Source organism: Peromyscus californicus, unplaced genomic scaffold (genome assembly GCF_007827085.1).
Source record: "Peromyscus californicus insignis strain IS unplaced genomic scaffold, ASM782708v3 Scaffold_6__1_contigs__length_162567912, whole genome shotgun sequence".
NCBI classification, from domain to species: Eukaryota; Metazoa; Chordata; class Mammalia; order Rodentia; family Cricetidae; genus Peromyscus; species Peromyscus californicus.
Window position 1 is genome coordinate 160,470,221 of NW_026294584.1, and position 17,071 is coordinate 160,487,291.

The window sequence follows — 17,071 nt, forward strand, 5'->3', positions numbered from 1 at the left end:
GGTTCCTGCTTCGCAGAGGAAACTGCCAGACACTCTACAGGACACAGAGAAAAGTGATGGAGAGACTCTAGGCCTGTGGGCTGAAGACAGATGCCCCAACTTTACAGAGAACTTTGGCGGTAAATTACCACCACCATGTTGGGAAGCTGAGGTGGGCAGAGCCAGCAGCCACAGCTACTGCAGTTTAAAGCAATAGATTCACAATAAGACAGATTCAGATGTAATAGTTTACAATGTGTGTAAAATATATGTAGGCTTGAAAGAGACAAAAAAGGTGATATATACAGTTATATAAACAAATTCATAGTTTTAAAAAATAAAGTCTTTAAAGAGACAGTAAAATTAATATAAAAAATAAGCCATGTAAAGATGAATATTACACAGAGAATCTGGATTGTGTTGTCTTTGGGAATTTTAACTGCAGAAAAACATTTGATTATAAAAGCTGTTGAGTTATGCCAAAACGTATATTTTAAAGATACCTTGACTTCAAAATTTGGATATAAGGATATGTTGCTTTGGAAAGGAAACTCTGCTTTTGTTCCCACAGAAAGCCAAAGGCTATGGATTTGTTCCAGATTAAGATACATCAGGTTTGACCACCCAAGACCCCCTGAAAGGTCTCTGATGACACCAAGGCCCAGACAATTCAACATCCAGAATGGTTTGAAGGCAACTGGCTCAGACGATACAGCCTCATGGACTATTCCATAATTCTAAAATTTTCTTTGTGTCCCCATAAGATACAGCACCCCCCTCCAGCAGGAAGTAGTAAGAGAAACTACGCCTAAATTCCCAAACTATATGTAATTTTAGTTTGTTAAGGTTAAAACCTTCCTTTTTGAAAAAAAAAAAGAAAAGAAAAGAAAAGGGGAAGTGCTATGGGATGGTCTGTATGGCAAATTACTCTGATTGGTTAATAAATAAATCACTGATTGGCCATTGGCTAGGCAAGAAGTATAGGCGGGACAAGGAGGAGAATAAAGCTGGGAAGTGGAAGGCTGAGAGAGAGACACTGCCAGCCGCCACGATGAGAAATAGCATGTGAAGATGCCGGTAAGCCACGAGCCACATGGCAAGGTATAGATTAATAGAAATGGATTAATTTAAGATAAAAGAACAGTTAGCAAGAAGCCTGCCACAGCCATACAGTTTGTAACCAATATAAGTCTTTGTGTTTACTTGGTCGGGTCTGAGGGGCTGTGGGACTGGCAGGTGAGAGAGATTTGTCCTGACTGTGGGCCAGGCAGGAAAACTCTAGCTACACTGTACCATAGAAGGGATCTCATGCCAGCTCAAAAGTCCATGACTGGGAATATCACAGGCCCTTGCAGGGAACCTGCTATTGTTGTTAAGTGGTTATTTTGTAAAACTACCTTTTAATATTTATGTTTATACCTATCCATTTGTGTTGCTCTCAACTTTGGTCAGAGAAGCTTCTTTTTGCAATGTGGGTCAATACAGAGACTCACATATGATGAAAGTTCTAAATGTATGTAACCATGATGTTCAGCTGTGGATGAATAACTTGTACTAACCTTCCCATCCAGGGTTCAGGGAACATTGCAGAAGAGTGAGCAGAAAAGAATGTACGAGCTGGTGACTGAGGAGAAGAGTTGGGAAATGCTGACAACTGGACATGGTATGGCTGTTGTACACATCTGTTTACAGAAGATGAAGTTGAATGAATAAGCACGACCTGTACAAGATAAAGCCCGTATGATCCCAATATGGATAGAAGAGGAGCCCTGAGGCCCCACCGTTGGTGGAGGAGCATCCAAAGCGAGTAGATGGCTCCTAAGGGAGGAAGAGCCATGCTTCTTTGGGGACATTGTTGCTGGTTGGTTGCTCATACCCAAGTATATGGCCCCACACCTCTGCACATATGGACAGCAAAATTGTACTCAGCATTATTAGTAACCAAAGCTAAGAAGAATGTGAAGATGAGAGAATGACTGGGTGGGGCAGAAGGGAGAGTTGGAAGGAGGCAGTGGTGGGTGGATATAATCAAAATACAGTGTATAAATACATGAGATTTTCAAAGAATAAATTAAATTTTCAATAATATTAATAAGTGGAAGGTGGATCATGATGGAGGAAAATAGTATCAACCTTTTTCTGTCCTTCACAAGCGTATGTATATATGTACACATGTGCACATGTATGCATGTGCACTCTCTCTCATGTACACACACACACACACACACACACACACACACACACACACACACGCATGCACGCACGCACGCACAAAGACCTCACATCTCTTTGGGTCTGATGTCTGATATCTAGCACTCAGCGACCTCACAGTGAAAGGGGCACACTTGCTGTCAAGTGTGTCACCGCTCATTTCCTTACAGCGAAACCTCACGTGGTAAACGTCATCACAGCCAAACGTATTGAAAAAAAGAATGTAAGACCTGATTTCCAAATAAACTGAGTTCTTAATTAATTGTTCTATTATCTTATTTATGGAGTAAAAAGTTCTTATATCATTCTCTGATTGATCAGTTATTTCAAAACCTTGAAGGGAGAAAAGTAGTTTCACTTACATTCTTATCACATACATACAAAGAAACACATGTGCAAACTCACAGATACATTTACACACAGAGAGATGTGCATACATACACAGAAAAACATGTGCACACTAACAGATACATTCACACACAGAAAGACATGCATGCACTCACAGATATGTTATCACACACATACATACAGAGAAATAAATGTGCACACTCACAGATACATTCACACACAGATGTGCATACACACAGATACATTCAGAGACATAGACACACATGTACATACAAATGCATTAACACACACTTATTTTAAGTTATGAATACAACCATTCTCCACCACCACTAATTTTGAATCCTGTTTTCTAAACATGGTCTATTAATTAATCTTTTTCATTATTTCAGCTAGGAAAACCAATAATGTCTATTTCCTAAGACTGTTTTAGAATCAATGAGCAGATATGCAAAAGGGCATGGGTAAAGGCTGGGCTATACCTTCAGGGACAGACCTGGGGTGGAGGCTGGACAGATAATCTTCAGAGTATGCAACTGGGTGGAAGTTAGACCAAATACCTTCAGCAGCTGGATAGAGGTTGGACAGTTCACCTTCAGGGAATGGGGCTGGGTGGAGGTTGGACAGTTTGCTTTTAGGAACAGGAGCTGGGGTGGAGGCCAGACTGCAACCTTCAGGGGCTGGGGCTGGGTGGAGGTTGAATTGCATCTTTCAAGGGCTGGGGCTGAGATAGAGGCTAGACTGTAGCCTTCAGGCAATAGGTCTGGTGGAGTTTGGACTGGGTACCCTCATTAATATGGCACACAGCAGGTGTCATCAAGTGGTAGCTATTCTCATTCATCTGCAAGCTGTAGTCAGAAATTGGTCTTTGCCCACAGTTCAGATGACATGACAACACGGGCTGTAGGAGACCAAACCAATCTCATCAATAATGAATAGCAGTATAGGTAGTATAAAAAGAAAGTGCTTCTCCATGAAAAGATGATGCTAAAATGAGGGTAGAGCTGTCTATGTGGAACTCTTTGTGTGTAGACTATAGTCTTATCCAGGCTTAAAAGTGGAGTCTATTTGTAGGATGATTGAGATGTCCCAAACAGTAAAGGCACTTGCCATCAAGCCTGACAACATGAGTTTGATCCTCCTCAGAACCCATGTGGTAGAAGTAGAGAACTGACTCCAAGTTGACCTCCGATCTCCACACGTACTCACCCAGACATCTGAGCACACATAACAAATGAATGTTAAAAAAAAAGTATATTTGTGCTGTCTTGAAAATGAACACATGTACCATGGAGATAACATGCTAATGATATAGGTGATGTGGATTTAATGAGTCATTTGGAAGCCCTGGCCTTAGAATTAGTGTCAAAAAGCTAAGTAAGGCCAGTGAAAGAAACACAGTTTGGCTCAGATCAGAGCCATCTCTGCCCCTGGCCAACTGATCTGTGAAACCAACCAATCACCGAGCAGGAAAGTAGCACCCTGGCCCTGAAGACCAGCACCAGGGAAAGAAACACAGCCTGGGTTTGGGACCGGAGCCAGAGAAAGGAACACTTTATCCCCAAACCCAGAACAAGGAAACATGCCCTGACTCTGAAACCAGTACCAAAGTAACATCCTTGGTCCCTAGAATCAGCATCAGTGAAAGAAGTGTGCCCTGACCTTAGAATTAGTGTCAAAAAGCCAAGAAAGGCCAGTGAAAGAAACACAGTTTGCCTCTGAAATCAGGGCCATCTCTGCCCCTAGCCCACAAAACTGACCAATCCCTGGGCAGAAAAAACTAACCAATCCCTGGTTGACTCTGCCCCCAAGAAATCCTATATAAACCAACCTGCCTGGTCAGTTGTAGGCTGTTCTTTCCACCCTAATAGAGGCAGCCACCCTCCTGGACTCCTCCTTCTCAAATCTCTTTCTCAAAAGAGTTTTGGGTGTGAAGATCTTCATTCACTGACACAGAGAAGAACCTTGCTGAGACGTCCCATAGTGGACTGAGCAAGGGGGAGCTGAACAGAAAAACCTTGCTGAGATGTCCCTCAGGAGACTGAGCAAGGGGGAGCTGAAAAAGTAACACTTTTCTCTGGAGCTGGAGGAGATTGTTACATTTCTGCAGGGGTTTTCCCTTTTGCAGAGTGAAGAAAAAAAAAGGAAGATCTTAGGCTGGAGAAGAAGCAGACCTCTGCTAGGAAGCCCCCTTAAATGGAGGCTGAGCAAAGCTCAGCTGTAGTGGCTCTCCAGGAGAGGAGCAGGATTGTTATATCCTGTGGGGAGACCATCTCCCACCACACCAGGTATAGCCTGACTCCTGAACAGTCAGGATACCCTTCCCTGCTGAGCTGTCCTAACAGCTCCAGGCCTGACTTTCCCACGCAGTCAGAATACCTTCCCTTCCAGGGCTGAGCTGTCCCATTGCAGCTCCAGTTGTTAGAGCCATTCTAGCAGCTCGAGGTATCCAGGATACCTCACCCTCCAGGGCTGAGCTGTCCTAGCAGCTCGGGGTATCTGGGATACCTCGCCCTCCAGGGCTGAGCTGTCCTAGCAGCTCAGGGTATCTGGGATACCTCACCCTCCAGGGCTGAGCTGTCCCATTGCAGCTCCAGCCATCAGAGCTGTCCTAAGCAGCTTGAGGTATTCGGGATACCTACAGGGCTGAGCTGTCCTAGCAACTAGAGGTATCCAGGATACCTCACCCTCCAGGGCTGAGCTGTCCCATTGCAGCTCCAGCCATCAGAGCTGTCCTAGCAGCTCAAGGTGTTGCCTGACTCCCCAAGTAGTTAGAATACCTTTTCCCAGAGTTGCAGAACTCACATTTTGGTGCTGAAACCCGGGACCAAACCCACAGAGTTGCAACACAGTTACTTACAATTGCTCCCTTTTAATACTGAGCTGACTGTTCTCAGGTTTTGCCTTCCAGTGTAAACTTCAGAGTCAAGTTGTCAGTACCCACAAGATAATTTGTTGGTGTTTGCAGTGGTATTTCACTGAATTTATAGATTGAGTTGGAGAGAGCAGCCATCTTGAAGTGTTCCATTGCAGAAGGAAGGCTCTCATGGATGCCACCACTATGTTTCTGGATGTTCTGGCATTCAGAGCTGTAAAGAATAGATCCTCTTGCTTTATTAACTGTCAAAACTCAGGTGCTATCTGGGTGATATGTAATTATGCATTGTTTTATATTTAATATTCTCTCTATTTCCCTCCTCTCTCCCTTTCTCCTTCCCTCCCTTCTCTTCCAACTGGAGGGTCTTCACTTTATCTATTTACAGAACCATTTCTTCATTTTGTCGGCCTTTTCTGTTTCTCCATTTTAACTCACTGACTTTAATTTCTATTATTGTCTTTCCTCCCCTTATTTTGGACCTGGCTTGCTTTTCTGTTCCTTCCTAAGGAGGAAGATTGGATTATGGACTTCAAAACTTGTATGTTTTCTGCGATGGTGTGATAAATCTCTCCATAATTACTGTCTTTGCTTCATACCACACATATCATTAAGTAGTGTTTTTATTTTCACACATTTCAAAATAGGTTAATATCTCTTGATATTTCTTCTTTGACCCATGTGTTATAAGTCTGTTAATGATTTGGAGGTTTTCCAACTATATCTTTCTATTATTAGTTTCCAGTTTAATTCTCTTGTGCTCTGAGAGCCAAGTGTGATGTCTATGCTCTTTAGTTAGATGGCTATCTTGTGTGACCTAGATGTGGTCTATCACAGTAAACATTCCATGTGAGTTTGAGAATGTGGATGGTGGTCTTTCATTGGACAGAGCATACTGAAGATCCCATTTATATCCATTTTATTGATGGAGTTCCAATCTGAGTTCAACCAACTTCTGCTTCTCTTCTTCTTGCTAAATCTGCCCATTTCTGAAAAATCAGTGCTGAGATCTCCAGCTCAGGGTGATTTTTGGTATTCTTCTTTGGGTCTATCAGTTTTTGTCTCAAGTGTCTGAATATTCTATAATTTTCCCCAATCTTCACATGGTTAGGTCTTCTTTACGCACTGGCATATTATCGTTACCTGTTGCCCCCTCTGTTCCCGAGAACTTTACTCAGTCTGAGGTCTGCAGTGTGACAGGAGCAGCACAAGGGCACAGACCTTATTTTGGCTCCTAGATTAAGGGAGTCAGTCCACCACGTTGGGGAACTCATGGCTACAGGAGCATGAAGTAGTCGTGTCTTTGAGTCTACATTTTATTAGTAAACCAGTCAATGAAGTGCTTCCTGCATTCTGTGAGGTCATTAATATACTAATTAAACTCTAGGAGGGCATAATGAGTGCTCTCCCACTAGACTGTAAGGGACAACTTACTTGGAGCTTTTGTCCTATCATACAGAGAGCACTCTTGTGGACTAAGCCATTAGCACAAACGCCCTGACTTCAGCTCCAGGCAGACAGTGTCAGCACTGAATTTGAGAGCATTCTGTTGGTGTCTGCTGGAGAACTGTCTGATGTGTGGGGAGGGACATGCATGTCCCACATCAGAAATGTTGTGTTAGTGTGTGAAAACATGAAAAAGTTTCTTTTCTGTTGCTATACTGCCTTCTATATTTTGCAAGTGATTTTCCTGAAATATGGAACAAATTTTACAAACTTCACATCCATGTTCAAACATAGAACATTGACATCCATGTACAACAACACAACACAACACCAGTGCACAGATGGTGTGAAATTTATACTGACAAAATGTTCTTAATTTCTCCCTCCTGTCCATCATTTTATTGTTGCAGTTCATTTCATGTACACACAAGTATGTAAGTATATATATATATATATATATATATATATATATATATATATATATATATATATATATGCTGTGGGATGGTCTGTATGTCAAATGTGTTGCTGATTGGTCAATAAATAAATCACTGATTGGCCCGTGGCCAGGCAGGAAGTATAGGCGGGACAAGGAGGAGAATAGAGCTGGGAAGTGGAAGGCTGAGTGGGGGAGACACTGCCAGCCGCCATGATGAGAAACAGCATGTAAAGATGCCGGTAAGCCATGAGCCATGTGGCAAGGTATAGATTAATGGAAATGGATTAATTTAAGCTGTAAGAACAGTTAGCAAGAAGCCTGCCACGGCCATACAGTTTGTAACCAATATAAGTCTGTGTTTACTGGGTCAGGTCTGAGTGGCTGTGGGACTGGCAGGTGAGAGAGATTTGTCCTGACTGTGGGCCAGGCAGGAAAACTCTAGCTACAAATGGCGCCCAACGTGTTGGCAAGAGTTTCCACCTAAAACCTGAGAAAAAAGATTCTAAAATGGAGCTAAAAACAGTTCCTAGTTGTTTCTCTCAAGTTAGTGGCAGCCTGCATGTTTGAGCTACTATGGCGGGTTCCTGGCATGTGCACTCGACTTGCAGTATGGCGGGAATGAGGCCTCTGCAAGTGGCATATTAAGCTGTGTGGTGGATTTAGCCTTTGCTAGTACAAAAAAAAAATAAAGAGGTTTCTGGGCTACACACTGCTTTGATAGAAGCACAGACCCACTATTTCTGAGAGTTGATGGCTCCCAGAGCTGGCGAAAAATGTACCACCGCCATGTTGGGAAGCTGAAGTGGGCGGAGCCAGCAGCCACAGTGCCAGTGCCGTTTCAGGCTTAGAAGGCTGCAGTTTAAAGCAATAGGCTCAAGGTAATATAAAAAATAAGCCACGTAAAGATGGCTACCACACAGAGAATCTGGATTATGTTCTCTTTGATATTCATAACTGAAGAAAAACATTTGATTACAAAAGCTGTTGAGTTATACCAAAATGTATATTTTAAAGGTACCTTGACTTCAAAATTTGGATGTAAGGATATGTTGCTTTGGAAAGGAGGCTCTGCTTTTGTTTCCACAGAAAGCCAGAGGCTATGGATTTGTTCCAGATTAAGATACATCAGGTTTGACCAGCCAAGACCCCCTGAAAGGTCTCCGATGACACCATGGCCCAGATGATCCAACATCCAGAACCGTTTCAAGGCAACTGGCTCAGACGATACACCCTCATGGACTACTCCATAATCATAAAGTATTCTTGTGTCCCCATAAGATACAGCGCCCCCCTCCAGCAGGAAGTAGTAAGAGAAGCTACGCCCAAATTCCCAAACATACCAAGCTGACTTTGGAGATGTGTAAAGGTTAAAACCTTCCTTTTTAAGAAAAGAAAAGGGGAAGTGCTGTGGGATGGTCTGTATGTCAAATGTGTTGCTGATTGGTCAATAAATAAAACACTGATTGGCCAGTGGCCAGGCAGGAAGTATAGGCAGGACAAGGATGAGAATAGAGCTGGGAAGTGGAAGGCTGAGTGGGGGAGACACTGCCAGCCGCCATGATGAGAAACAGCATGTAAAGATGCCGGTAAGCCATGAGCCATGTGGCAAGGTATAGATTAATGGAAATGGATTAATTTAAGCTGTAAGAACAGTTAGCAAGAAGCCTGCCACGGCCATACAGTTTGTAACCAATATAAGTCTGTGTTTACTGGGTCGGGTCTAAGTGGCTGTGGGACTGGCAGGTGAGAGAGATTTGTCCTGACTGTGGGCCAGGCAGGAAAACTCTAGCTACATATATATATGGCTGTTGAAAACCTTACTGCTAGCATTATTGTACACGAAAATTTGTTAGACCAATTAATAAGAGAAAATGTTTTAACTTTAATTCACCAGTGGTCTTCTATTCTTTATATAGATGTACATTTCTCTCTAAAAATTTATTTTAATATTGTTTCCAAAGCAGAGCTACTGTCAATAATCACAACAAAACTCATTTATGTTTGTGTGAGAAAGGTTTTCCCCCTTTTTAAAGTTGGAGAGATTATTTTCGCCAACAATGTAAGTATTTTTCTCTACTTTTTCTTATAGCATTTCTTTGAAGATGTCAGATGGAACTCTTATCTTTGGTCCCTTCATCATACGGAGTTTTTCACCCCTTTGGCTTTGTCTGAGATTTTTATCTTCAGTGTCCTAAAGCTTAGATGTAATGTGCATAGCGATGGGTCCTCCCTGCTTTCAGTTTTTTTTTTTTTTTCATTTATCTTGCTTAAAGTTTTCTGTGCTTCATGATTCTGTAATTTGATATCTGACAATAACAGGAAGGTAGATTTCGTCACTTCTGCTTCTTTGTTCTTTTCCTGTGATTCCCATTGTGCAGGTTTCATGTGTTCCATAGTCCTGCAGTCCTTCGCGATGTTCCCGTGTTTCCTTTTCTCTGCTTTTCAGTTTTGATAGCTTCCAGAGCTGTGTTCTCTGGCTCAGAGACCCTTTCCTCGGCTGTGCTCTGCATCCTGATACAGCCTATCTGCTAATGCATCTGAAATCTCTAACACTTCGGAGATTCTTCCCTGGTCATTCCACCTCTGGCCCACAGCATCTGTATTTGCTGTCTTCTGCTTTTTCTACTGAAGCCCTTAGCATTTTACTCATACTTTAAAGTCCCTTTCAGTATGACAGTCTCAGTACTGTTGCTATGTCTGGCCCTGGTTGGAATGCTCATCCTCATCTTAAACAGTTGCCCTGTCCTATTTTTGGTTTGGTTTGTGTTTTAGTAGGCTGTACAGTCTTGGGTTGTAACACGGTCACAAAATGCCTTTTAAATGCATCTGCTTTGGCAATGTGGTGGTAATTGTGAGCTTTTGAAACTTTAAAGCTCTCCCCCAGTGACACACCTCCTCCAACAAGGCCTTGCCTCCTAATCCTTCCCACACAGTTCTACCAACTGGGGACCAAGTACTGGACAGCCAATGACTGAGCCTATGGGGGCTCTAAAATCACTGCAGTCCATATAACTATCAGCTCAGAGGTCACACAGTCAGAAAACTCAGGAACAGTCTTAGTTTGTTACATGTTCATACTTATCAATAAATTTTCAGAGAGTTATCCATGTCCCCAAGAAAAAGAAGACAAGAAAAAAAGTCGTGGAAAACATACAACTAGAGCTAGGGAGAGAGTTCAATGGTGGTTAGTGCACAAGCATGTGGACGTAAGTAAGCAGAGGCTGGGTACCCAGAACCCACGTAGATGCTGCACTGGCGTGGAGGCTTACCTGTACTACCATTTTAGGGAGGTAAGACAGAGGATCTCTGGAGAAAACTGGCTAGGGAGATTAGGGTCTGGGTTTGATTGAGGAACCCTGTCTCAATCAATAAGGTAGAAGAGTAACTGAGGAAGATTCCCAATATCAGCCTCAGATCTCTGTGTGTGCATGTGTGCGCACGCGTGTGCGTGCACACACACACACACACACACACACACACACACACAAATACACACAAATATGTACCTACACATGGATGGGTAAGCATACATGCGCATGCACGTGTGTGAACACACACACATCTCACACACATACACATTTAAAAAAAGACAAAAGAAACCTCCCCACATGTAGCTGCTTCACAAATGGTTAGGTATGAAAAATAACTTTCCTCATGCAGAAGAAAAGAAAGTCACTAATGAAAGAGAGAAGACCAGTGGGTTTCCCAGCTCCAGTGGCTGTCACCCCAAGTGACTATGGTAGGAAGAAATCTGACATGGACCAGTTTCACCCCGGCATCATCCATACCCTGGAGTGGGGTGCAACCGATGGTATGTTACACACTAAACATCAAGTTTCCAAATCAGTAGATTAGTTACTCAAAAAGGGAGATTGTCCTCAGTAAGCAGGGCTCACTGGGCATCAGCCTTAAGTGACATTTTAAGAGAGAAAGAATGAATTTTTTTTGCTGACTTTAAAGAGGCAAACAACCATGGTGGAACAGGACATAGAGCTGGGACCTGAGTATGGGCTCAACTTGGAGCACCCTTGGCCAATAGCGAGCAAGAAAATGAAGACCTCGGTCCTAGAAAAGCAGGAACTAGCTATAAATTCTACCCGCCACCAATTGGGGGAAGGCTCCCAAGAGAACTCTGAATCATAAATCACTGATGAGCTGGAGCTGAGATGGCCACCTAGGAGCAAGGACTCCAGTTACACATTACTTTACACCTGGAATGCTTGATTACCTGCAGGTCTTTGAGAGAACAAATATTCATTCCCTTAAATAGCAATGTGATGGTAGTTATTCAGCAACAGAGAACTAATACAGTCACCTTGGACAAGAAGTAAAGTCTAGTCTTACTGCTGTGAAATGAGATGGTAGACATAAGTCACCAGCTTTCTGGTTATAAAACACTACATTTTTATCGTTCTGTGTAGATAAAAATCAAAGCTGTTTTGTGATAATATCAGCGGAAACTGCATTACTGAAGCAGAAAGCACTGGGGAGTAAGATTCCTTTGGAGCACTGATTTCATCCAGATCTCAGGGTGCTGGCAGAATGATCTACCATACAATTTTATGTCTAGAACATCTTGTAGGTATTTTGCACCATAAATAAGAACCCCAGGGCAGATTTACAAAGAAGTATTTGTTTTACAGGGTTGAATGAAATAGTAAGCCATTGAGCAATGGTGATGGAGAAGGATTTGAAGGTGTAGATTAGTCAGTGTGAAATCGGTTTCTCAATGCTGGCCAGGAGCAGCATGGAGTATGAGATCAAGTCTTGCACTGTCATCTTATCAAGCTTCTGTGAAGATGAATTTGTGTTGGGAGAAATTGCATATATGTGGGTACCCAGAGCAGTGGAGCCCACTGCCCAGGCCAGCATCTTGTCTCAGACTTAGCTATTGGGAGAAGATGGTTTGCAAGAACATGACAATTTTAACATCTCTACTCGGTCCTTCAAAAGCAGATTAAGAATCTTAAGACAGCAGCTAAGAATTCCCACATAGTACTTGCACTGAGTCTTCACAAGACAAGGCCTGTCAATAATCAGACATGGACAGAGGAGGGTTTGCAGAGGGAGGGGGAAACCCCTCACTGCTGAGCTATTTGCTAATGATAGATTCACAGAGAGGCCGAGGAGGTGGGGGAGGACAATTGTTGCTTCCGGTTGTGAACCTACTTGTCACTCCACTTTGCCAATCCAATGTTCACTCAGATGTCCTTGTTCACTCAGATGTCCTTGGTTAAACTAAATGGGTGGGTCATAAAACAAACTCATAAGTGTGAATCTGGGGAAAGGACAGATAGGGATTGGAAAGGGGTTGATAGCAATGGAAAGAAGGTAAGATCAAGTGGGGAGAGAGTAGTCCCAATACATTATATACATGCATGAAACTGTCAAAGAACAGTATTAGTCAATCCAAAATAGGTAAAAGTTAGTGAACCATACAGCTTTCTTTAAAAATAAAAAGTTAATGCATAGAATTCAACCCACGAAAGTTACATGTATTAATTTCCTGGACTGACCAAAACATAAATGGCTTAAACAACAGAATTTATTCTCTCACATTTCTGGAGTTTACAAGTATGAGATTCAGAGAAAAGCCATACTACCTTCAGAAGCTGTAGGGAGGGCATTCTTTGGCTCTTTCAGCTTCCAGCAGTCCTTCGTATTTCTTGGCCTCTTTGGGATTCATGTTATGTTAATGTCAGGTATTCACTCTTCTTCCCGGGTCAGTGTATGTCTGACGACTGCTAGCCTTTCTCTCATAAGCTGACTTGCCATTCAACCTAGAGTCTCCCTGTGTAGCCTCAGGACAGTCCTACTGCACGATCTCTGGCTACCTGGGCAGAGCCTCCATTTCAAGTAAGTCAAATGCACAAGTTCCATGCATTTGCAAGACCATATGCCTTTTCTAGGCCTCCACTCAGCACACACACATGGAAATGTGTTCACCTCCTTCTCAAGTATTTGTTGAAGCTTTAACCACAGCAATCCAAAACATGACCTTCTTTGCAACAAGGTTGTTGGCAATGTCATTACTTAAATAAAATGAAGGCACTGGGGGAGATCTAACTCATTATGACCTACAAGGGGAAACTTGGATGAGGACCTGGGCACACAGAAAGTGGCACATGAAGATGAAGGCAGATGCTGGCTGTGATGGCTTGTCTTGGAGTCAACTAGACTACATCTGGAATAAACTAACATTCAAGTAGCTGGGCACACTTGTGAGGGATTTTTCTTGATTGGATCATTTGAGGTGGGAAGACTCACCCTAAATCTAGGCCACACCTTCTGGTATCATCTCACATAAAAAGACACAGAAGAAGGAAGCTTTTGCCTTTTTCCCTGCTTGCCCTCAGTCTTGCTAGCAAGTCAATCTACCTTGCTTCTGAGGCATTCCTTCACTGGTTTTAAAAACCACTTCTCCAGGATCACAACCTAGACTGAAGACTAGCAGCTCTCTTGGAATCTTCTGGGGTTCCAGCACCAGATTGTGACAGCAGAGGCCAGATTCTTGGCCTCTCCATCAGGAGACAGCCATTGTTGAACTAGCCAGATCACAGCCTGTAAGCCAGTCTAATAAACCTTCTGTGTGTGTGTGTGTGTGTGTGTGTGTGTGTGTGTGTGTGTGTGTGTTCTCTGTTCCCCTTTCTCTCTCTCCTTCACTCTGTTCCAGAGACCTCTAACACAATGCCTTTATATTTCTGCATCTCAGTATTACCAAAGATTGCCAGGAGACCACCAGAAGTATGCAAGCATCATGGAATCAACTCTCCCTCACAGCCCTCATAAGGAATTAGCCCTGCAGATGCCTTAGCCCTACAGCCTGTAAAGCAGCGCTGTGGTGATGATGTTTGCAGTTGCAAGTCACTCAGCTAGGGTACTTTACAATAGTGTTTCTTGCAGACTAACCCATCATATAGATGAGTATCATTCACATTATGATATTTAAATTATGATTTTTATTTTACAGTAATGTTGCATTCACTTATGAGCATTCCCCAGAAAGTGGCCCTTTTTATTTCCTACTTTACAGGTAACTATAATGAGCAATTGAGTCTCCACACATTTCTCATTTTGTGCATTCTTTTGGATATGCCCTAATAAATAGAAATCCTTTGTCAAAAGGTCTAGAAAAATAAAAAGGAAATGTGCTACTAAATTGCTTTTCAAAAAAAAAAACTTCCCCTTTTGTTATCTATTTGACTGGTGATTTTTGCATTTTGTATTTATTTTGTAACACTCCAGGTTGAACCTAGGGTCTCATGTGTGGTAGGCAAGAGCCTAGTATGCCCCTGAGCTACATTCTCTGCCCATTTTTTCTTTTTCTTTCTTTCTTTCCTTTTTTCTTTCTCTCTTTCTTTCATTCTTTTTACTTTTTGTGACAGGATCTTCACTTTATTAGCTAGACTGTCCGTGAACTCTCCAGGTAGCCCAGGCAGGCCTTGAACTTGCCACCCTCCTCCTGGCCCAGCATACTGAGAAGGTGGGGTTGCAGGTGAAATATTTACATACCTTGTTACCATCACTTTCCTGGATCATTTCAAGTACACTCACAGGATTTGAGTCTGAAAACACATTCAGATCTTTTTTAAGTGGGGTGTGTGTGTGTGTGTGTGTGTGTGTGTGTGTGTGTGTGTGTGTGTGTGTGAGAGAGAGAGAGAGAGAGAGAGAGAGAGAGAGAGAGAGAGAGAGAGAGAGAGAGAGAGAGAGAGGAGAGAGAGAGATCCTACCTATTTCTTTCTCTTGTTCTCACACAGTCACCTCTGAAAAACTGCCACTATCTCCAGGTTACACTTCCCTTAACACACTTAATTAAACAGAGTTCAGAAGCAGAGAATTCAAGAGAAGAGTGAATTTTTTAAAGGATGAAGTCGCTCGCTTCATTCATTTCAACTTTTCGTGATTCAAAACTGGTGTCTTTAAGTGCAAGCTAGCCTTCATAATGAGGAGAGCAACTTTGGGGTCGTATTCTTTCCCGTTTTCCTTAACTGGCTGTAAATTTGGAAGACTATCTTCCACATTGTGCAGAGAACTGAGGTGAGCATTGGCCATTTTCGCTCTCTCCCTGGTTGAGGGGGAATTCTGCTCTCCTGCCTGTCCATCATTCTCCGACTTCCTGGGCAGCTGTGGGGTTTCTGTCTAAGATTTATCAATAACTAAATATATAAAAATTTAAAATCTACCAAGAGGAGAAAGAAAACATTATCTGGGGAAGTGCCAGAGATTGCCTCTGCCTGCTTCTCCCACAGTCTGGCATCTGATCCCTGCCCACCAGATAGCTACCAGGAAGAGCTGGGTTTCTGCTATCCAAACCCGACCTGGGAAGGAGAAAATCAAGCCCCAGCCCTCCCTGCTCACCAGCCCTCCCTGCTCACCGCCCCCCTCCCCCCCCCCCCCCCCCCCCCCCCCCCCCCGCGCGCGCCTGCGCTCGCTCTACCCCCCCCACCCCCTACCCCCCCTACCCCTACCCCCCGCGCCCGTGCCCGCACCATAGGACCCCAGACTGTTTAAAAGCCCCTGAGCTGGTGGGTCCCTGCAGAGCTCCTCCACAGCCTCCATCCACCTGGAGTCTGGTGCGGAAGAGCCAGATAAATGGGATCTGGGGCGTATTTTGTCAGTGCAAAGGGGAGTGATTTTTCCTGCAATGAATCAAATCAGACTCTTTCTCTCTCTTCCCCTCCCTCCTTCCTCGGCTTTTCCAGACAGGGGCGCCCTCCCAGTCAACTTTCCCCTCACCCAGCGATGCACACCGAGGGGGAACCACCCGAACGCAGCCCAGGCGATGCCATCTTCAGGGCCTGCGCGCCCGAGGCCCCTGCACTGCTCCCGCCCCGGGCAGAGGCCGCGGCTGGGCGCCCAGAGGCGACCAGGAAGGTCGGAGGGAGGGTGCGCTCCTCCCGCCCCACACCCAGTCTCTGAGCCGGATATATAGAGAGTCACGTTTGGGAGCCCCGAGAGCAGCAGCGCGGTTCAGAACAGCTTGAGAGACTCCAGCATCCCTGGGAGGATCCTGACCACCAGCCGGTGAGCCACCAGCACTGAAGCAGCAGGTACCTAGACGCGGGCTGGGAGGCCAGGAGGCTGGGCTGGGGAACCTGAGGACTGTGGCTGCACAGCAGGCGGGTGCCAACAGAGAAATGGTGGCCCTGCAGAGTCCCTGGCTACTCATCATCCTCTGGGGTCCTGTAGGCGCGGGGCATCTGAGTCCTCCTAGGTGAGATGAGCAGCCAGTGGATAACTGGGAAAGGCTGATCAAGGTGAACATGGGGACCTCTCCAAGGGGCAGAGGCATCTGACTTGTCCCACCCAAGCCTCTCTGGTCTAGGGGCTATTCCTAGAGACAGTGTGCATTTCCAGGCCATATGTGCTATGGTCTCCTTTCTTGTCCTCCCTTGCCCCACCCCAGGCTGTGAATACCCAGACCCTCCCACTCAGACTTTCCAGGGTCAAGTACCCCAAGTTGAAAAGGACTTGGGTGGCCACGTAGGGTCTGTACCCTGTCAGAAGTTTCTGATTTCCCCAGGTGACTTGGGCATCATGGAGAGAACAAGGGGACAGGTGGCTTAAGGAAGGCTCTAGTGGGTGACATTACCCTCAGGCAATTGCAGTCAGAACAATTCATGCCCAACCTAGGATGCCTTCTACCTGCCAGGCTCCTGACCCCAGTCTCCTTCCTGTCTCCTTTTGGAATAAGATTATGAACTTTTTTGTCTTCCTTACATTATTTACTGAGTGCTGAGCCACCATGATTATCTCTTTCTCTGCAAGACTCTGAC

General features: G+C 44.2%; 1 protein-coding gene across 2 annotated transcripts in view; it reads left to right on the forward strand.

Moving 5' to 3' along the window:
* The first annotated feature begins 15,824 nt into the window (after positions 1-15,824).
* Positions 15,825-17,071, forward strand: part of Far2 (fatty acyl-CoA reductase 2) — a 115,734-nt gene continuing 114,487 nt past the window's right edge. The window contains exon 1 of one of the 2 annotated variants that reach the window (XM_052719105.1): positions 15,825-16,319. The gene's annotated coding sequence lies outside the window, so the exon portion shown is untranslated. Of the gene's footprint in view, positions 16,346-17,071 lie in introns of both variants that reach the window. The other variant, XM_052719104.1, reaches the window with a different exon arrangement.